The following is a 22,441-nucleotide window of genomic DNA, read 5'->3' as shown; positions in this document are numbered from 1 at the left end:
AAACGGCTTGTTTTCGAAAAAAATATTGCCAGAACTTTATTGCCAAAAGTATAGGTTGCATACACGACATTTTTCTGAATTAGCATTTTAAAAACCAATGAAATTCACAGAAAAAACCATAGGTTTTACACACGTTATAGTTAGGAAGTAGCATTTAAAAAACCTATGAAATTCACTGAAAAAACCATAGGTTTGACACATGTTATAGTTAGCTGGAAATTTTACTGACATAAAACCAATGAAATTCCACGTTATAGTTAGTTGGACTCACTATAACTTGCGCGTGCAATGCACTGCTGATGACGTCACATATTACATCACTCATGACATGGTCAGTGACATCACTGATGACACCATCCTTGTGACATAGTGACAGACCTCCTTTCACTGTAATGTAACCCTTGAAACACATATTCAAAAATAGAAACTGAAATTAAAAAAAAAAAGCAGATACCCATATCAGTTACAACAAGTCATTCAGTAATTCCACCATCTATATACACATCCACTCATACATATACTCACTCATCATATGAAATGATACACCTATACATCCTGTTACACACCGACAATCATCGAAAAGTTACTCACAGACATACTCACACGTGCAAATAAACTATTGAACATCCATTTATTTGAATATAGAGTTATATACACACTTCCACCTTACTTCTATTGAAAATTACACATATTTATTCTCTTAAACAATCACTTATAGAAACACATACTTATTTAAACAGGAACTCTTTCAATCTCTTACTCTCACATATACTCACTTATATACATCAATATTCACATATACTAGATTAAAACATATGTCGTTACTGATAAAGACACTAGTGAGACAGTCATTCACTCACTAACAAACACATATACACACTCATCCACCCATACAGTCCTGCACATATGCTGTCTTCAAAACACATACAAACAGAGAGTCAGTCACTCATGCATCTATGTGCTAAGTAATACCCCCACCAAACCATATAGACACTCATGCTGATACTAAGAGAAACATCTAATAACCCATATACATACGCATGTAGCTACTTACCAACACATGTAGCCACTTATACACAAAGTGAAACACTAATATATATATTTAAATATTTAAACATTACTCACTAATATTTATTTTTCAGAAAGACACATATTCACTGGATGGTGTCATCAGTGATGTCATGAGTGATGTCACTGACCATGTCATGAGTGATGTAATATGTGACGTCATCAGCAGTGCATTGCACGCACAAGTTATAGTGAGTCCAACAAACTATAACGTGGAATTTCATTGGTTTTATGTCAGTAAAATTTCCAGCTAACTATAACATGTGTCAAACCTATGGTTTTTTCAGTGAATATATATATATCTGTTTGTTACATTTTCTATCATTTTAAAATTATAAAATAAATTAAGATTAATAGTTTAATAATTGTTTTAAAGTAAATATATATTTATTATTATATAAGTTTGTTTAACTTTTCTAATTACGTTTATTTATTATATTTATTAAAATGTATATTAAATTAAACAAAATTACAATTAATTCCATTATTTATTATATTTAATTTGTATTATTTTATTATATATATATATATATATATATATATATATATATATATATATATATATATATATATATATACAAACGATATTTTGTACAACTATACTTGTGAAATGGATAATTTTTGTCAATATTTTTGTACTTACCATTATAAATATACGATGTCAATATTTTTTACATCGATATTACATTACATCGATAACTTTATTTCGGCCACCAGGACCATAAAAGCACATATTAAAATACATATACATTATACAATTTAAAATAGATATGTTAAAAACTAACAAACTACAATGATTTTAGTGATAATAATAAATTAGACATCTTATAAAAACATACCAAGGTAAAAACGTATTAAACCATGTAAGGTAGTTATCATGAGAATTCAACAATTGTCAAAATAAGAATAACAAGAAGTTCATCAAGTAATCATTGAGTAAGGGAGTTACGTCGCTTCAGCCTCATTGCGTTTAAGAAGTGGGACACTGCAAAGACTGTTGGGGGGTTTGTGTCAGATTTTAAGACTCTCAGAGCCATGGAACAATCCCTGAATCCGAGATTTCTGCAGATTGGTTTAACCCAACATCTTCATGCTGCCTGATATTTAGGACAGAAAAAGAGTACATGAGTTTCGTTTTCTAGATGGTAATTACATGATGGGCACTCCTTGGATTCGTTAATAACCCATTTGCTAGTAAAAGATTTAATTGGCAAACTGCCCATCCTGAACTGCATGTACAATTTCCTAGATATTGCTGGGAAGATCCCATACAGAAACTGCTCCATTTTGTACTCTACTTTAACTCTAGAAACTGGGAAGTCAACTTGCCGAGTCTAGTACTCATGTGCAAAAGGGTAAGATTACATTGCCTAAATTGGTGCACAAGGTTAGCCTTTGTTATTGTTTCGCAAGATACTTCTGGTGTTTCCCACATCTCTTGCAGGCCAATCCTAGTGGTATAATTCTTGATGGGATTTAACCATGGAATCTTTTTATCTCTGTTATCTGCCCAGACGTTGCTAGACTCATTCTTGCAGGCAGATAATTCAGGAGAAATCCACAGTCTTCTCCAGATTATTAGTGGTCTTAGTGCTATCTCCTCCTCAATGGGGAGGAGCCCTAGATCCAGCCTAAGGGGTATTAGGGGCGTACTGGCAGGCAACCCCAACAGGCTCCTCATAAATGTATTTTCAATCTTCGTGAGGTTGGTAAGCTTGCTGTGACCCCATAACTCAGCTCCATACATTGATGCTGCTCTAACCTGCACTTTATAAATTTCTAAGGGAGGTGCAACAGGCTTGGAGGCAGAGAGTCTATACATTTTCGTTAGCCCTCCTATTTTTTGTCCCATTTTTAGAGCCGCCTTTGACAGCTGGGTACCCCAATTCAGATGTTCTTCAAGCGTAATTCCCAGATACTCAAAGGTTTTCACCCTCTCTACAGGAGTACCATCTAGTACTGGGTTTTGGCGGGTCTTACTGGGGGGGGTTGAAATTCATAAACTTGGTTTTAGCCAAGTTGATTTCCAGTCCTCTCAGTGCACAAAAGTTTGCAAAGCCGTCCAGGACACGTTGCAACCCCATTGATGTTCTGGATAACAACAGAGTGTTATCCGCGAACATCAATGCGGGTACACGGCCTGAGGCCAGCCTCGGGGCGTCGATGTCCTTTATGCCCACCAAATAATCCACAAGGCTGTTTATATAAATACTGAAAAGGGTAGAGGCAAGAACGCACCCCTGGCGTACTCCCTTTCCTACCGGAAACCGTTTCGAAAGCTCTCCTTGTCTCCCACACCTGACCTGAGCATACGTTTCTGTGTGTAGCCTGATTAGGACATCCACAAGGTAAGGGGGTAGACCTAGTTCAGCGAGAACTGTCCACAGTTTTCCCCTAGGCAATAGATCGAATGCAGACTTCAGGTCCACAAAAATGAGGTAGAGGCTGCCACCCTCTACACTCACTGCTCTCCAATACAGGACCTGGAGTCTGAATAACTGATCAGTGGTTGACGTGCCTGCCCTGAACGCAGCCTGGAGAGGACTCAAGATCTTTTTTTCCTCCATCCAGGCTTGCACCCTGTCTAGGATAATTCGACCCATCAGCTTCTGCCTGTTATCTATTAGACTGATGGGCCTGTAATTTGATGGTAGGAGAGGGCAGCCTTTTTTATAAATGGGCACTATTTCTGCCCCCGCCAACTTTCAGGTGGGTCTATTCCCCTCAGAATAGAATTGTAGAGCACACAGAGATAAGGGGCCCATATTTCGGGTTGGGACCTAAACAGGTCGATATTTATAACTCGATATTGTGGTATGGAGATATTTTAGGTGTTGATAGTCAGTGAACCAGACGAGGATCTGCTGGACCTGCTAGGAGTGGACGTTACAGGGCTCAGTGAGTAATTATTAATATTATTATTACTTGTGTTCTATGCTATTGCTAGTATTTTTCCCCAAATACAAAGCATGCTACTCACACGCAGGTAAGTTGAGTTTACAAATATTATGTAATCGTTATTCTAGACAGGTGCTCGGCGCTACCTGGTCATGCTTGTTGGCGCTCGCTTTGGCTGAATATGTAAGAAGTAATACAGAGACTCCTTTGTCCTGTCACTAAGAGAGTGGTAGTTAGTATTAGTACTTTAGCGGCACACATCCTCTGACTTCAGTTCTTAGAGCCTTTTTTGGAGCTCATAAAGTGGCAAGCAACCAATTTGTTGTATATGCATGCGTTCATCTATGTATTTAAAGACAAATGCAGACTTGATGAATTGGTCCGTCACAGGGGGTTGACTGAGATGATAAGAAGCAAACCTCATTTTTTGCAATTTATTAGTAATTCCAAAATCTAGCTCATTAAATTTGGAACAGACCTAGATAGGTTTAGGAAATTTGGAATAGGATAGGACAGTTCATAATACTAGTCAATCTGATTTAGAAAAGTTCAATGCTATTGCGGCAGCCTTTTTCTGACCAAAAATATTTTTGGAGAGATTATTTATTTAGCACCAATCTTTTTTTATCTTTATTTCTTACATCAGCATCCAGGGGCAAGAAGAGGGCTGAGACACGTGAGGGAGCTGGAGGTGCTTCCCAGTCCCATAGTTCCTCAGCCGATGGCTCTACTAGTCACAATAAGTCCTCCTGTTGTTAACATTAATATTATTTCCCTAACTTTTACAGCTCCTTATTTTGAATGATTATTTCTACCCCTTTCCTAGTTTTTTCTGCATCCTCTTTGATCTATCTGTTTCTAAATTATTGTTATCCCTGCATTTTCATATTTACTTCTTTTTTATATTTTACATTTCTGTACTTTACTTCAAACTGTCTCTGTACCAGTCTGTCTGTAGCATCCTTTCTTCTGCTTTGTCACTCAGCTTTCCCTCTCCCTTTAAATATTTTGTGAACTGCCTAGTTGTGGTACTGTAAGACTCAGAGAACCCAATGGTCACATACTACAACAATGCTGTGAAGATTGTATACCCAAGTAAGGTATTCTACATGTTTGTTGAGATGAGAAGGCTTTCTTTTACTTGCTCATGCTCAATCAGTAAAACGAGAGAGTGGCCATGGTCTCATCGGACACCTCAAAGTTGTTGATAGATGTTACTGTAACTAAATTGTAGTGAAGTGTGTGGCTGTATTTTGCTATAAAAAATTAATAGGGTAGGCGTATCTTGAATCTAAAAAATGTGTAATGTTTTTCCAGCCGCATCGACAACCTGTGCCGGTACCAGCAGTGATAGGGGACAGTGGTAGGGTGTGAGCCAGCGGCAGTGGCGGGTGGTGGTAAGTCATATTGCTTGATTTTTGACAATTAATTATATACTCATTGCAAGGGTGTATTGTTGACTTGTGAACAGTTCAACACACCCCTCTTTGGCATATACAGTGGGAGTTGAGTAATGGTGGTCTCTTTTATCTAAAAATCAGCAGATAAAGTTTCATAAAGACTTTTAAACATGATGGGTTGATGGAAAAGGGATAGAAGGATGGAAGGAGAACGCATGGGTGAAATGTAATATGATTGGAAGAGAAGGATGCATGAGTGAAAGGATGCGTATAGGTGGCTGATGCATGGGTGGGTGAAGGATGAATGAAAGGAGATACGGGTGAAAAGATGCCTGCCTGTGTGAGTAGAAGTGTATGGGTGAAAGGATGCCTGCCTCAGTGGGTTCAAAGGAATCCTCTGGTGGGTTTGATGGGTGAAAGAATGCATGGGTGGGTAAAGGTATGTTGGTGAAAGGTTTGTTGAGACTGAGAGCCAAGTTTGGATGGTTGTATATATGGATGGATGGTTTTCAATGGTGAAGAGTAGACTGGATTGAGAGAATGTAAAACTTAAACAGTGAGTAGAAAAGCCAAGGGTGAAGAATAATAATACCAGAAGAACAATGCAATGATGAATGGAAAATCTTTGGAATGAAGAAGAAACAAAGGACTAGGGTGCTCCTCTGGATTGGCATTCCTTTCACCTTTACTTGCTTGTAATGGTTTACCAAGGTTTTGATTCAAAGGATTGAGGTGGTATTTCAGACTACTCCCTTGACTTACACTAGTTTTCAAGCACAACATGTATTATGTATATTCCTACCTACCCACTCATCATATATCACCTCTCTTCCTCTTTACCCATGGCATTTCACAAGTGACTCCCATGGTGACCTACCAGATGCATGGTTACGTCAGCTGCACTCCATTGTTGGCTGTGCCATGTGAGGCTGCCTCAGTTAATGTGTAGGCCCATTTACGAATTTCATGGCAATGGGAAAAATAGTTGTGCTTCTTCCCTTCACTCCCAGTGTCCACTCAGTCACTAACTAGTACAAACTCCATTCCTAAGTTCCTTCTGTACCACTATATCATTTTATGTGTTTTGCTAAGAGCATTGTTTACAATTTGTCTTGTTTTTCTTGATACAACTACTCCTGCTGATCCAACTTATCCTAACTGGCAGGAGATAGCAGACCCGGACCCGGCAGAGGAAACTGCCATCAGGGCTGAATATCAGTAGCTGGTGGTCCTGGAGAAGGAGGTGTCAGCAGCAGCTGCAGATGCCCGGGCCCAGCCAGGCCCCAGTACCTTCAGTACACTTTCGCCATGGTTCCACCACTGCTGCTCCCCCCAATTTCCATGCATTTCAGCACTGCATTATGCAGAGGCTGGTGCACATGGAATCCAGGCAGGAGGAACAGATAGAGACATTGGAGAGGCAAATGAACAATATTAAGTAGCTTTTTTTTTGCACATCGTTTTCTTGGACACTTGAACCAGTTTGTCTTCCGTTGGTAATTTGAAGGTATCTACACTGCTGGGAGGCTACAGCATAAGCATGTTATTGAGGGAACCCATTGAGTGAAGAATTGGATCTTCGAAGAACTGTGGGAACCAGATATCATGAGTTTTAAATAAAGTTTGATTGGAATCTATTTTGCTAAGCCCTTGAAGAAGCTAGATTTTCGCAAAACATGTGTTGGCTGTTTTGTATCATTACATGTATAAGAAGATGTATACCCATGTATCAGTTGGGTTGTAATATCTATGTTCATACCAACTGAAGACAAACTGTTTCAAGTGTCCAAGAGAAGGACGCGCAATAAAAAAGGATTTATATGGACATTCAAATTAGCATTTTCTGTTTTTCTCAGTTCATGATTTAATGTATGGAACATTCCCTGAAAGGAAAATAGGGAACTGAGACATAGCGCCGGTCAATTTATTTTTTTCCTTCTTTTGACAATAGTAAGAACCTCCTAGCCCGCCGTAAGAACTTAGCGCTTGGGGTATTTTTTGGATTTTGCTGATGGACAATGGGCAATTTCATTTTTGGACTTTATTTTGTTGGAGACTACTTATCTTTGACATTGTTTGGGGACAGGGAGAGAGGTGGGCCAGTTGTAGGTTTAGTTTTTATTGTTAAGGCGATACTTTTTTTCTAGTTTTACATTATGATTTAGATCATTTTTGGGGTGTTACTGTTTTACTTCTCACTGCTGCCTTTACCACACCCATTTTAAAAAAACTGTTGATAGTGTAACAACAAAATAGAATGCGGTACCCTCCCTTGCCCTAAAATGCTCTCCTTGTCTGCAAATATTAACCCCTAAGGACTCGGAGGGGGGTGAATTTTCATTGTATATAGATTGCAGTTCAACAATCAATCAACCACAGTTCTCTTGCCTGATTATATGAAGCGAGGGCTGCATAGTTTCCCAAGAAAATGTGGTAGTAGTAGTAGCACACTAGCGCACTAACAGTGAAGGCAATGGAAGCAAGGTCACCCTCCCTTCTAGGTGACCAAACTACAGGATAAGGGCTACTCATCACAGGGAACTAACTACATTGAAATAAAAAATGAGTTAATGACCTAGTATATGCACGCTTTAAAAAAATTGAGACCGTCAGCAGACTAGACTACTACACAAGAAGAGAGACAATATAGAAAATATGATAAGCAATGCTAAATTAAATTGATCAGAACAATGGGTTACAAAATGAATCGTACACTGTTTTAATGCTTGGGTGGCCAGTGTGGGCTATATTTAGAGCTGAAGATCCTCACCCTACACTGAGTTGGTGTTGCTTTCACCACATCTGCCCCACGAAGTGTGTGATCAATTAATGGTGTAAATTAAGTCATACCTCAATAGATCTCACAGCCCGGGGAAGAGGGTGAGGGGTTTGATGAATGGATGGAAAGGGGGATTTTGGGAAAGGTTTGACATAGGCAAACACTACACAAGGACAACATTCATTTGTGCAGTGAGCAGCCAACCATCATAAATCTGTTACCGGAGGAAAAGGAAAACAAGGAATGACTATAGGTAACTTAAATGCAATGCAAATCAAACAGTCTGTCTGTCCCCAGAGAGACCCAAGTTACATTATATCTAAATGTCTGTTTCCTAGCTTTAAAAGATAGCAAATATATTACAATTTATATAGGAGTCAACACACAAAGTTCCAACGAATATTAAAAGAACAAATTACACTGTATTGCCAAATTGGGATTTGCATTTGCTTTCTTCTTGGACTGTCCTTTAATCTTGTGTGCCTGGCTGATGCAGTCCGGTAAGATTTAGCATGAGTGTTATGGTGCTTTTCCAGGTTGGCACAGGATAGGAGAAGACCTGTTGATTTGTAAAACAAAAATTATATTGTAGAATCAAGCAGAAGCTCAGAAGGTAAACCTCATGAGAAGTTCACCAAGAAGACTCAGGCAGCACAAGAGAGAAGAGAAGAATATACTAGTCCTTTTTGCACTCATTCATTTTATGACTGATGTGTGAACAATTAGGTGAGAGCAATTTACAACCACCTATCACACAAAAGTGGCATGTAACTATCTGTATCAGGCTGATCAAACACACAACTGTCATGACCATCAATTCATAGTCATCAAAAATCATAAGAATAATATGTAGCCTAACATCACATGCATAATGTAATGATCATTCATAACTACATGCCTGTCTCCAGTTACCTACACCAACAGGCCCCTCATCCAACCACCACTTAGCTACAAATTTGTTTGAGCCAGACAACACTAAGCACACCAACCCAGCAATGTTGCTTTTTCACAAATCAAGTAAAATCAATGCACCACTCTCACCAACACTCCACAGAGTTGAGTAGGCCACTTTAAAGTCATCATCAAATCAGTTTGTTTCAGTGAAGTTGACACCTTCCTTCTTCTGGTGGTACTTCTCTAAGTTGTCATACCCATGCCCTGCGTCATTCGATCATCCCTGATCCTCCCGACTCCAAGTAAGGTGTCCAACTCAGTACCGACTGTGTCCAGGCACAAATGGAATAGCTCAACCTGTAGTACAATTTTGTTGTTGCACATCAAGAGAATCAATGAGTTTTGTTTTGTGTAGACTAGATTGGTGTTTTTGTTTTCGTTCTAAAGGGACTGATCACATCTGACTCAAAGAGGAGTATAAGGTAGAAAACAATTAAAGCAGTGCGGATTGGACCTGGTGAAGAAATCTCGCTATCTCTCAAAGGAAAGGGAAAAATAAATCATGTTCATGGGCAAAAAGAACAGCCGTCGTTAGGCCACCAACATTGTAAATCCTCACAGACACATTTAACTCTAATAGTCACAGATAAACAAACCCACAATGTCACTGGCAGCCAACAAATGAATCATCCCACCACACTCACAAACAACAATCATTCAGCGTGCAACACATACCACTTACCTCTTCTTCAAATTTGGGCCTGGTCACCGTGAGCGTGGTTCATTGCAGATCCATTGTTCATGAGGCAGACTTTGGCCAGTCTAAATCAAATAATGTAGGGCAGTCCAGCTAGGGTGATACTAATAATAAATTAGGAAAGGATAAATACTAGTCACCGCCCAGGCTTGGAGGCAGGAACACATCTGTTTGAATCTCGCCATCCAATATCCTTGAGGGAAATGGGTGCGGGGTGGCAGACTTCTTCACTGCACACTGTTGCAACTCCAATCCGGCAATAAAATGTGTCTAAGAGTAACACAGTAGGGATGAATTAGTCAACCAGACACAAACAAATAAAATTAAATAATGTTCCCCTAGTTATTTTTTTGGGCATCAACAAAAGAAAGCAGATCAGCGATAGAGACTGCTAGAGAGAAAGTTCTATGGTTGTTGGCCCAGGCCTAGTAGAGCTTGTCCTCAGACTCAGGTGGTTCAGCCGGAAGTAGGTCATCTAACACACTACTTCCTTGACTTGAGTCTCCCTCATCTTCCTCCTGTCGTACTTCAGGCATGGAGTAATCCGGTGGCATAAAGTGCTGATTAATTTCAATCATGGTTAATCTTTCCACGTTTTGGAGCAAGCAACTGGTCCTCATTGTGACACAGCACCACCAGCACTGAAAACACTCTCAGTGGAAACTCTGGCTACCGGGCAAGTCATATAGTTTATTGCTAGCCGTCTGGGCACAAGCCATTGGCGCATCTTCCCATACCAATACACCAATAGGTTTTGATCAAAGTAGACATCTATTGGGTCATCCAGATAAGCCTGGACCATTTTCTCAATGGTCACTGGTATTCCTCCTTACTCGACCTCTTTTGCCTTCGCCTCTGCACTGGACTTAAGCCCTGCCAGTAGAAACCATTCATTGCTGATTTTGGACCTAATGCTCCTATTCTTGTTGTTGATGGTGTTCCTGTTATTGGTGGGTTTGGATGCTGTGAGCCAACCGCACTACCCTCAGGCTCTGAACTTGAAGACTTCCTCGCAGAATTTGTGCCCTGGAGCAGTGGGCCTAGCTCTGCTATCCATGTTTTGTATTTTGCAACATCCCCATCCAAAAAAGGAATGAAAGTGGACAATATTGGTTTGTACTGTGGATAAAGAATTGTGGCACAGATGTAATGTTTGAATGACACAATGTTTTTTGCACTCTTGTATTAACAGATAAGCGAAGGATTAAGGTCTTCACCAAGTTATATGCATCTTTCATTTCCTCGACACCTTTGTACATTGCAGACGCCTCCTTTAGCTGTTCCTGTAGCACGTGCAAAAACAGGATAGCTTGGCCCATGGTACTGTCCTCCTTACAAACTTCCCGTATGGACACTTGTAAAGGAAGCAGCATCTCTGTGAGGCATTTGATTAGGCCCCATTGGTCCATCTCAATGATCATGCCTTTCACAGTTGCATTCTCTCTTTGCATGTGGAGAAGTGTGGCTCACTGGTTAGAGCAGGCAGACCCTGAAGCAGAGGTCAGACCCGGGACCAGGGTTCGATTCCCGACGCGGCAGGGTGTTGAGCTCAAATGTCCACGGACTCGATAATTCTCGCTTCGGTGCCTGACCTAATCATGGGTTCACACTATGCAACTCTGGGCATTAAGCTTGCTTAATCTCCACAACGGCCCCCCTGCGGCGGGATGCCTGGCTTTCACCTTGGGGATGCTCTGTAGGGGCTATCTCACAGGGAAAAACCAGGACGGGTTCCCAAGGCAAGCGCGGAGATACCCCTTCGGGGGTCGATTCTGGCGCTATATAAGAAATGCAATAATAATAATAATAATAATATTCATTGATCGGTCTTTACTGCTCAAACAGGTGTTCAAGCATGTAATAAGTCAAGCTCCAACATGTTGGCACTCTCTGTACGAGTGATTAGCTGGTATTCTATTACCATGCTAAATGACCCTCTGCTGTTTCCGGGCTTCAAATAAATGGCTGAAATGAGTGCAGTTTCTTCTGCAGGTGGATAGTACGTTGCTTACTTGGTCTTCTTTTTTGAGAAAGTCATTTACAAAGTTGCTGATGCAGTGCGCCAAGCACAGGACCCTGAAAAAGCCACCATCAGCCATTGCCTTAACTATATTACTGCCATTGTCTGTGGCAACAAATCCAATGATAAGCCCCCAAAACCTTTGCAGCATTATGGAATTTCCCATGGCGAACATGGCTACTGTTGTATACTTCAGAGCAGCATTAAAAATCTCAACAGTGTCAACAACTGCAGATATCTTTTCTCTAGTCCCCTCAAAAGAGATCCAGTGTGCAGTGACGTACATGTAATCAGTGGCTTGGTAACTGGTTCACATGCCTACGTCAGGTGGATAGTTAACCGCACTCTTCTGCAAAGCTTGTCCAAGCAATTCCAGCACATCATGATGTATTGCTGGAACACCAACTCTCGCGAAAGAGGACCATCTAGAAACCTTCAATTAAAGGCAGTTGGCTGCCACAAATTGAAAAAAAAAACACCACTACCACAAAAGAAAAAGGGAGGAGGTCCAGCGGTAACACTTTAGCCAGCTTTGCATTGTACAAATGTGCCATTAGATGGTTGCGTTCAGACTGCCCCTTCTGCTTAAAAATGCCAGTAATAGTAGCCTGGATTTTTTTCTTTTCTGGTGCCACTGATGTAGGTGACTTCTTGAGAGCAGACGGCGATAGGGTCAATGTGCGCTTCAGCTGGGTAGTCACTGTCCTCTCTTGCCTTGGTGTCTCGACCTGAGCCTTGTGCCAATGCAATGTTGCTGATGTGGGCAAAAAATATTGCACTGCTGGGGAGAGGGCTGCTTTGCATAACAAAAGTGTCTTCCTCTTTTTCACCTTCCACCATGATCGGATCTTATTCCCTGCTCAGCCTTTCACCTCTCCACCAACAACACTTGCAGGATTTTGGCCACAAAGGTGCACCTCACACTGGATCATATGATGCTTTCTCAAATAGGTTGTTTGGCCTCCGTTACCACAGTTTGTACCAAGCTTACCCTGACTAACACTTGCTCCACAAAGGGAGCATATGGCAATGTTCACCTCCTTCTTGCTAACCGTAAAGAAGTCCCAAACTGGGGAGGTCAACTTTCTAACCCTGGTGCCATTACCAATGTCGGATGAACTGGCGGTAGGTGGGCGTTTTGACGTTTGACTCTCTGCAGTACTGACTTCTACTGAGGTGGTTGTGGATGTAGGTCGCTGCCTTGACTCTGCAAATATGGTAGCTGGCAGTGGTGGTGGTGGTATCTATGGTGCCGCATCCCTCCCAGAAAATTGCGATGGGGTAAAAATCGATCTCCACTTGAGCTGGCCTAACATCCATGATGACTAGTTTGTCATCATCCTCCTCTTCTATAGCTGCCTCCATAACTCTAAGGCTTTCAGGACCCTTCCTTTTCTCTAGCCTCGTCTTATGACATGTCTCACTCTATGATTGGGCAGGATCCAAGTGGTGTCTAGATCATCGGAAGAGGGACTTGGAGACGTATATGAAGCACTAACCCTCCCTTTTCTAGCTGGAGATCAGGAAGACAATAGAACTTATGAAATTGCGGCTTCCTCTACTTCCTCAGCATGAAGCTCACCCTCCTGACCTACTCCTACTTCAGGAGTAGCTACTATTGGTGGTTGCTGCTGTTGTTGTCCACTTCTCGGAGTTTCCTGCAATGATTGGGTACTACTTTGCGATAGAGATAAGTCAATTTCTACATCACTGCTCGTCGGCGTTGCCCTGATTAGACTGGCTGCCTCTGTGACAGACATGGGCTTGGGCCTAGATAGGGGTGCGTCCACTGATGCGAGGGTGCTGCTCCCAGCTTGCATGACAAAAAATCTGGATTGACATACCAGTGGTGGTACACTCCTTCTTCTTTTACCTGGCCACTCTCTTCATAGCACATTTCTTTGGTGCCATCTTCAAGCTGTCATTTAGCAGAGGCACTTAGCTTCACACAAGTTGAAGTAATGTCTGTGTGATGTGTTGGTCACCCATCACATCGTGCACAGGCCTTTTTTCTGGCAGTACTGTGGATGATGTTGACTCTTGGGCACCTAAAGGAAAAGAAGCAAGAACATCTGTGAAACGTGGCATTGTTGCATTTCAAGTAGCAGTAAAAACAAACAATATCATTTAGTGTAGTCACTGGTTACTCTTACTATAGATAATTAAAACTACAGTGTATCTATTCTTAAAATGGAAAACCACACCAACAAAAACTTTCATGGTGACTGAGTGGACGCTCAGAAAGGATAAGAAAGAGCAGCAATAACATACAGATGTTACTGTTTGCTTTATATGCATCATATCATGTGAGTTGTGGCACGCAGGGAGGTGCAGGTGACAAATGACAATGGAATAATCCTTAGACAATGAATGCTGTTGTGCACCTATAGCAGACATAGGGTTGATTCATTGATGCCCGATGTAGTGAAAATGGTTTAAAAAACACACAAATGTTTTAAAAAATAAGGAAAATAAAAAAATAAGAAAAATTAGAAAATAAAATGAACAATTAAGAACAATAGCATTTAATAAATTTACATTTAAAAATTACAAATAAGAGAAGTTATCCTCAAAGATATAATAATGTATTAAACTGCTAGCTCATTGATCAACCATCCATGCAAGCATACGACAAAGCAAAGGGGCACACTGGTTGGATGCACAAAATGGCTGCCTGCCATTGCCACATGGTCAGCTAAAACAAAGATGTAATAATGTATTAAACTGCTAGCTCATTGATCAACCATCCATGCAAGCATACGACAAAGCAAAGGGGCACACTGGTTGGATGCACACAATGGCTGCCTGCCATTGCCACATGGTCAGCAAAAACAACAACAACTCTGAGCAAGAAGCCTTGAGAGCAAAGAGAAGACATGCAGGCCTATGACAAGAGCACACTGGCTGGCTACAGAGAATGGCAACATGGGCCTAGGTCACACAGCAACAACAGCAACCAGCAAGCAAGAAACTCAACAATCTGTGATTCTGGGCAAATCACTTAATCTCCCCGTGCCTAACAAAAATGAATGTGTCCTCTATAAGGAAACTGGTGCCCATGTACAGCGCTCTGATACCCGATGTTTTGAGTCTAGTTCATGCTATATAAAAGAAGGCATGGACACAAACAAAGAACGTATGGAGTCCCATGACAAAAGCACACTGACTTCCTATGCAAAATGGCCGCCAGTCACATGGCAACAAGAAGCCAGAGGCCTGGAAAACAATGAACACAAACAGGCCTATGGACGGACATTGACTATACAAAATGGCCCCTGCCAATATGGCATGGGGAACAAAGGCAAATGGTGAACTATGGCAAACACACACAGGGAGCATAGTTAGAAAGAGAGAACACAACATTGATAAATTCAGCAATACCAAAAACGAAAATGAACAGGCTAAAAATGTTTACAACACACATCCTTCAAAGGCAATAGCCCACCTATACGCAGTTTGCAGAAAACAAAAATGAGAAATACCACCAAAAAAAACCACTTTTTATATTGTAATCCAATGCCATCCATGGCCTAGATGATGTTTCAATTTAACAGACACAACAGAAACAGTTATTTTTCATGCACCCATTGCTAGCACTGGGCGTACTGGCTGGAAGGCCTTTTCCATTGGCAGACTAGGCCACATAGTGCATTAAAAGAATACAGCAAATTTATTATAAAACATGGAGAAAAGTTACTAAACTGTGCAACATTTTCCCTTTACAAAAGAAGAAAAATCACATGCAAAAAAACAGCAACAACCAGCAAGAAAGCATGGCCAGAAACAAAGAACATATACAGGCCTATGGCAAAAACACACTGACTGCCTACACAAAATGGCCGCCAGCCACATGGTCAGAACACCAAGCAGCAGGAAGGCATGGCCATGACAAAGACATGCTGGCCTATGGCAAAAGCACACTGGCTGGCTAAACAAATGCCCGCCATCCACATGGTCACAAGCAACAACAAGCTGGAGGCCTGGGAAACCAAGAACACATGCACGCCTATGGCAAAAGCCCACTGGATGGCTACACAAAATGCCCGCCAGCCACATGGTCACAACAACAAGCAGGAGGCCTGAAAAACAAAGAACTCATGCAGACATGTGGACACTGACTATTCAAAATGGCCACTGGCCACATGGGGAACAAAGCCAAATAGTGTCCTATGGGAAACACACACACCGGCCAGACAAGGAAGGCATTGGCAACACAGCATTAATTCAGCAATGCAAAAAATGAAAATTACCAAGGCCAAATTTTTTACACAGCACACATCCTCCAGAGGCATTACCCCACCTAAACACTGTTTGCAGGAAGAAAAAAACATAGAATACCACAAAAAATACATTTTGTATTTCAACCCAATTTCATCCATGGCCTAAATTATGTTTCAAGTTCAACAGACACCACAGAAATAGTTGTTTCATGCACCCATGACTAGCACTGAGCCTCCTGGCTCGAAGACCCATTGGCAGACTAAGCCACATAGTAAATTAAATCGATAATGCAAATGTATTAAATAAAATACATGGAGAAAGTGAAGTGATTTGTGCAACATTTTTCCTTTATATAAGAAGACTTCCAAAGAAATAACTAGGCCCCTACTGAAAATACAGTCTATCCACCACAATAAATCTTAAAAAGAGATTAAAAGCACAAATAAATTCAGGATCATGGCCCCAATCAAACAAACTATTTTAAATAGACAAGGGAACCCTATAGGTATGCAAGGACCTAGGGTATCAACTTAGTAAGAAACAACGGTCCTTGACCAAGGAGAATTAGCAATTTATGATACTTATAGGCCACAATAAGCACTATAGTGAACTGGAAGTCCAGCCGGACTTCAAAATGTATTCAATATTTAAATAGAACACATAAACCAGGACAGCAAATAAAGCAGTGGGACACAATCCTGTATCCACAGTACTAGACATACAATACACAGTACATAGAACAAGGGATTTTCAGGCATTCAGAGGAACGTGAGCAACAAAAAGGAGAATCTTACAATCTAATTGCTTCACATATGTGGAAAACACATGAATTTTTGACACAAAATCGTGAACTAGTGCTTAAACCACATATTTTTGTCGACGGCGTTTCGATCCAACTACAAATAATGGATCATCATCAGGACATTCAGTGTCTGCCTGAGTATAAAAGCCTAGTGCCGGTACAAGGGGCTAATAGGTTCCCATGGGTGAGCGAACTGTTTGGGTATAGGATCTGGTCGAGGCTTGCATTTCAGTGGCGCGCAGGGACCATGCCCGATAAAAACAGCAGCCTCAGCGCGAGTGGCAATTCACACGGACTGGAGGAGGGAAGAGACGCGAGCCTGACACGCTGCTTGGAGGTCTGGAAGGGCGCGGGGGTGGAGAGTTTTATGCTCTACACGGTACAGGGGGGGCGTGTTAGTCTTGGCGAGGTTGCAGAGGTTGATGCCTGAGGGGCTGCCAGTGAAATTAGTGACACGGGTATCTTAGGAGCACGTTGGCTAATAGTATCTCACTTTATCCGCGTGGGTCGTGAGTATGTCGTCCGCGGTAGTGAACCGTCACAGACCTGGGGCAAGGGGGAGACCTCTAAGATTGCGATTCGGCACCGAGTAGACCTGCTTGCTGGTTCCATTGTGAACCTCAGGAGCGTCCCAACGGGTCAACGTGCCCCTTGTCCAATCTTAGAGGTCTCCCCCTTGCCCCAGGTCTGTGACGGTTCACTACCGCGGACGACATACTCACGACCCACGCGGATAAAGTGAGATACTATTAGCCAACGTGCTCCTAAGATACCCGTGTCACTAATTTCACTGGCATCCCCTCAGGCATCAACCTCTGCAACCTCGCCAAGACTAACACGCCCCCCATGTACCGTGTAGAGCATAAAACTCTCCACCCCCGCGCCCTTCCAGACCTCCAAGCAGCGTGTCAGGCTCGCGCCTCTTCCCTCCTCCAGTCCGTGTGAATTGCCACTCGCGCTGAGGCTGCTGTTTTTATCGGGCATGGTCCCTGCGCGCCACTGAAATGCAAGCCTCGACCAGATCCTATACCCAAACAGTTCGCTCACCCATGGGAACCTATTAGCCCCTTGTACCGGCACTAGGCTTTTATACTCAGGCAGACACTGAATGTCCTGATGATGATCCATTATTTGTAGTTGGATCGAAACGCCGTCGACAAAAATATGTGGTTTAAGCACTAGTTCACGATTTTGTGTCAAAAATTCATGTGTTTTCCACATATGTGAAGCAATTAGATTTTAAGATTCTCCTTTTTGTTGCTCACGTTCCTCTGAATGCCTGAAAATCCCTTGTTCTATGTACTGTGTATTGTATGTCTAGTACTGTGGATACAGGATTGTGTCCCACTGCTTTATTTGCTGTCCTGGTTTATGTGTTCTATTTAAATATTGAATAAATTTTGAAGTCCGGCTGGACTTCCAGTTCACTATAGTGCTTATTGTGGCCTATAAGTATCATAAATTGCTAATTCTCCTTGGTCAAGGACCGTTGTTTCTTAAACCAATCCAACAAACAGCACCACTTTTCCAACTTACTTGTGAAATCTCAAATACAAAGTCCTTAAATCCAATGTTATATGCAGCAGACAGAAAGAGTTATCCTTCCAGCTCCATATCCAAACGAAAAGGACAGGAACAGGAAGATGGAAACTCTGGGATACTTCCTTCCAGTTGGATAAAAAGTAGAAGCAAAAAAAGCGCTCCACGCACAACAAAACTAATGCCAAGTGTTCATTCGAGGAAGTTTTTGATGCTTCTCTAGGAGAGAGTCTTCTCCAGATTGCAGCTGCAGTGGAACCTGTGCGTTCGAAATTGCGTACAGCAAAAAACAGCCAACAGAAGTCACTGGCATCCCAAATGACATGTTGGCAACTGCAAAATCTCACTGTAACATGCAGCCGGCTAGCAAATCTCTTTGCGTCCAAGAATGGGTCTGAAAATCTCATGGGCGGTTGTGAGACCCTGCAAGTCTCTTGTTATCTTTTGTACAGATTCAGAGTCTTGAGATCCACTGAATGTAGAGAAGTCATAAGCTCAGAGCACACAGACTTGCACACAGAATCTACACCTTCACAAACTCCATCCCCCTAAGGCCAGTCTGTCTGCTCACTCAGTGACTCAAAGAGGCTTGTGCCAAAAGTGTCAAAGGAAAAGCTGATCATGTTCTCAGATCTCTTGTGACCGAGACAAAGATAAAACTGACCGGTCATTGGCTACATTGACTGAGAGGTCATTTCCAGCCTGGACAAGCCAATGTGACATAAGGTAGGGTGCCATGGCTGATAGCACCAGGTCCATGGCAAAGGCCCAGCTACTATTCAAATATTGGTTTGAAGCTTGGTCATGCCCAAATGGTCTGGGCTTCATGGAGTCAGAACGCTTGCACAATAGCAGAAGTTCAGTTTTCCCACTCTCAGACTCAAGGGCATGGAACAAGCTGAAACTCTAATCTGATCCTGGTCACTTTCTGTTAGGCTCCTTCTTACTATAAGGAACAAATGAGCAAAATTAGTTTGTGCAGTATCTTAGGACAGTCTAATGTTCAGCATCAATGGTGCTTTGAGGACAAACGAGCAGAACTGACTCTTTAGTTATCAACTCTTCAGCTCTTTTCATTGGTTGAATGTCTCTTTGGAAGGAACAGTGTATTGAAATCTGAAATCTCTCAAAAAAGATATAATTTCAGAATTGGAATCTGGTTTTCGATATTATTATAGAAAAAAGGCACACAATTGACACCTATATTGATTGTGAAAACTCAAGGATAATTGAGGTTATAATAAAGAAACTTTGCCCTGCAGAAGATCTTTCCTTAATCAAACCCTGTGGATTATAGAGGACAATATGGAGACTCTGGCTACACTAAAGCAAAAAGATATGTGACAATTAGAGAAATATCTAAGCACTATAGTCCAGGGAAGGGGACTGAAGCTTAAAGCTATGCCAGCTTTGTATGTTCAATTTAATATAGAGACCAGGCAGAAGGCAGATAAACACATCTACTGGGACGTCCAAAATGCTTTGGTTAAGACTGACAGTTCTTATTTTAATACATACCTTAACTTTAAATGAAGCGAGCTGAGTATGCAAAGGCTGAAAATGGAAATGCATCATCTTCAAGACTAAGATGTGTCTCTGTCTTTAGGCTGTGACTGATGTGCAGCAGAATGTTTACTGAAATTCTGGACTGGACTGGCAATACTCAGCAAACCCCCAGTGTGTCGTTGGCATATCTCCAGGAGGGATGAAATATGCTTCAGGATAATTTACAATAAGAGGAGGAGAGGGATTTGACTCCTAGTCATAGCTGTGAAAAGCAGTCAGGTTGAGAGATGGCATATAGGGGGTTAGGACCATAAGCTCCTCTGGATGACATGCTGCACAAATAAATGCACTTACTACCTCTCTCACTCTCTCAATCCCTCACTGAAAAGATATGGATTAATCTAAGATTCAAGAAAAAGTAAAGATGTGCAGTGGAAATGGTCAAACGCTTGTTTTGAGTATGGAGGAAAGTTAATATAAACTTCAAGTGTAAGACTTGGTCTGGTCGGCCTTAGCCTAGGATGTCTCTAACCTTTCCTTAGGAATACTTTTTAACATATGAAGAGAGAGAGGAAGTATTTCACTAAATAAGGTCCCCTGTCCCAAAATAAATTAAATAATCACCTAACTGTCATTCAACAGGTATTAGTACAGGCATTATGTGCTAGCAGTGGGCTATGTTGTGTTGTTGCATTTTACTGTGTAGTGTTATGCAATGTTGTTTTATGTTGGGTTGTGTTCTGCTGTAGTATGGGATGGTATGCAATGTAACATTATGATGCATTGCACTGATACATTACATTATGCCATGCCCTGTTATACTAAAGTATATAATGATACTTTCTGTTAAATTGCTCTTATAAAGGGCATCCGGATCCAGTGAAGCAGCTTCAGAGTATAGTTGTGGACTGTTCCATAACTATGCTGTGTACATAATATAAGATATAATAACTAGACGGTAAATGCGTTTTGTACAAACATGCTTTTACCTTTTGACAAAAAGTATGATGGAACTCACCATTTGGAAAACCTTGTTTTATCAGTGGTTCTAATATGTGTACAGTCCTACGATAACGCCCCTAAAAAGTGTAAAGTAGTCAGATAAGGTGCATTGGTCTTAGGCAGCCTGAGGTGATGTTTTGTGAATAATATCAGTTTGAGTATTTGGAAATACAGATCACGAATTATCAAAAATGATCCTTAAATTGAAATAAATCATTTATTTAAAATTAAAGAGTTTTATATGGAATCTACCCAGGAGCTACAAAGGAACAATCCATTGGAGATATTGGAGAATAATTATATTGAAACTAAGTGGTGGCAATACAGGGGCAACCTGATGAAGTCTCTGTTAAACCAACAGGGGGTGTTATATCGAGGCACACAAGAGCAACAGAGGAGGAACACTTTTGAGGCTCTGTTAAACGATCAGTGAATATTATATTGAGTGACCCAGGAGTGATAATGGAGGCAGAGGGGAGCCTTCAAATTAAACTGAAAAAGAGCATTATATTGGATATACACTGTAGTAATAGAAGCACAACCCATTAGATGCACTGTTAAACCACCAAAGAATTGATGTACGGTGCTAGCGTGGGTTCAAAGAGGCTAGAGTTCAGGGATGGACATGAAAGAGGAAGAGGTAGTCATTCTGTTCCTAGGTCATCCCACACAGGAATGATGACAGAGGAAGATGCTGGTAACCTTCCACCCTCTTTCAGGTCTCTTGTGCAAGACGTCCTTGTAAGAGAGTTAAATAGGCAGACGTAGCGGAGAAGCAGGTGGAGGGGCAAGAAAGGACTGGTAGAGGAAGAGGTAGTCCCAGATTACACTAGAGAATGGATTTCATATACTTTGGGTGGGTGGTGGGTTGGAAGATAGAGGGAGATAGGGTGCGCATTGAGAATGAGATGGGAAGCGGGTGAGAAGGAAGGGTAGAGCGAGAGAAAGAGATGAAGAGAGGGGAAAGGCTAAAGATATGCAGAGATAGAAAAAAGAAACACATGTAAACAAATTTACGACATTTGTGAATTTGCTCAAAAGGTTGTTGTGAATTACTGAATCCTTTCCGGCAGACCGATGTGGATTGTCACCTGTAGGTCTTCAAAATGGTGGCTAGGTTTATTTTAAGGAGAGGTGTGTTGTGTGCTTGCAGTAGTAGGGGTTCTGGACCAAAGCCTTGCCTGGGCCGAATAGGGCCAACATGGGAAGACGTCACAGGGACTTATTTACCATTTATGTAAGACACCCTTTGCCACAGGGTGTCTGGGCAATGAGCTAACCTTGTACCCACTAGAACCCATTATGAGAGAGTGGAGAACCATCAGGAAGGATATATGATGGAACCACACATGCAATTACCACGCATGCCTTTAAAACGCAAGCTAAACCATCAATAAGTCTGAACCAAGCACATCTTTACCGTGCGTACCACTACCACGCATGCACATAGAAATTAATGAAAACTATCTTTATCACACATACCATTACAATACAAATTTATAAGACATATTTAAAAAGGGTTTCTACACTGCTAAATATATTTTTGCGAGAGAAA

Source organism: Lissotriton vulgaris, chromosome 2_1 (assembly GCF_964263255.1).
Source record: "Lissotriton vulgaris chromosome 2_1, aLisVul1.2, whole genome shotgun sequence".
In the NCBI taxonomy this organism is placed as follows: Eukaryota; Metazoa; Chordata; class Amphibia; order Caudata; family Salamandridae; genus Lissotriton; species Lissotriton vulgaris.
The sequence above is the reverse complement of the archived record's forward strand: the minus strand, read 5'-3'. Positions refer to the sequence as shown.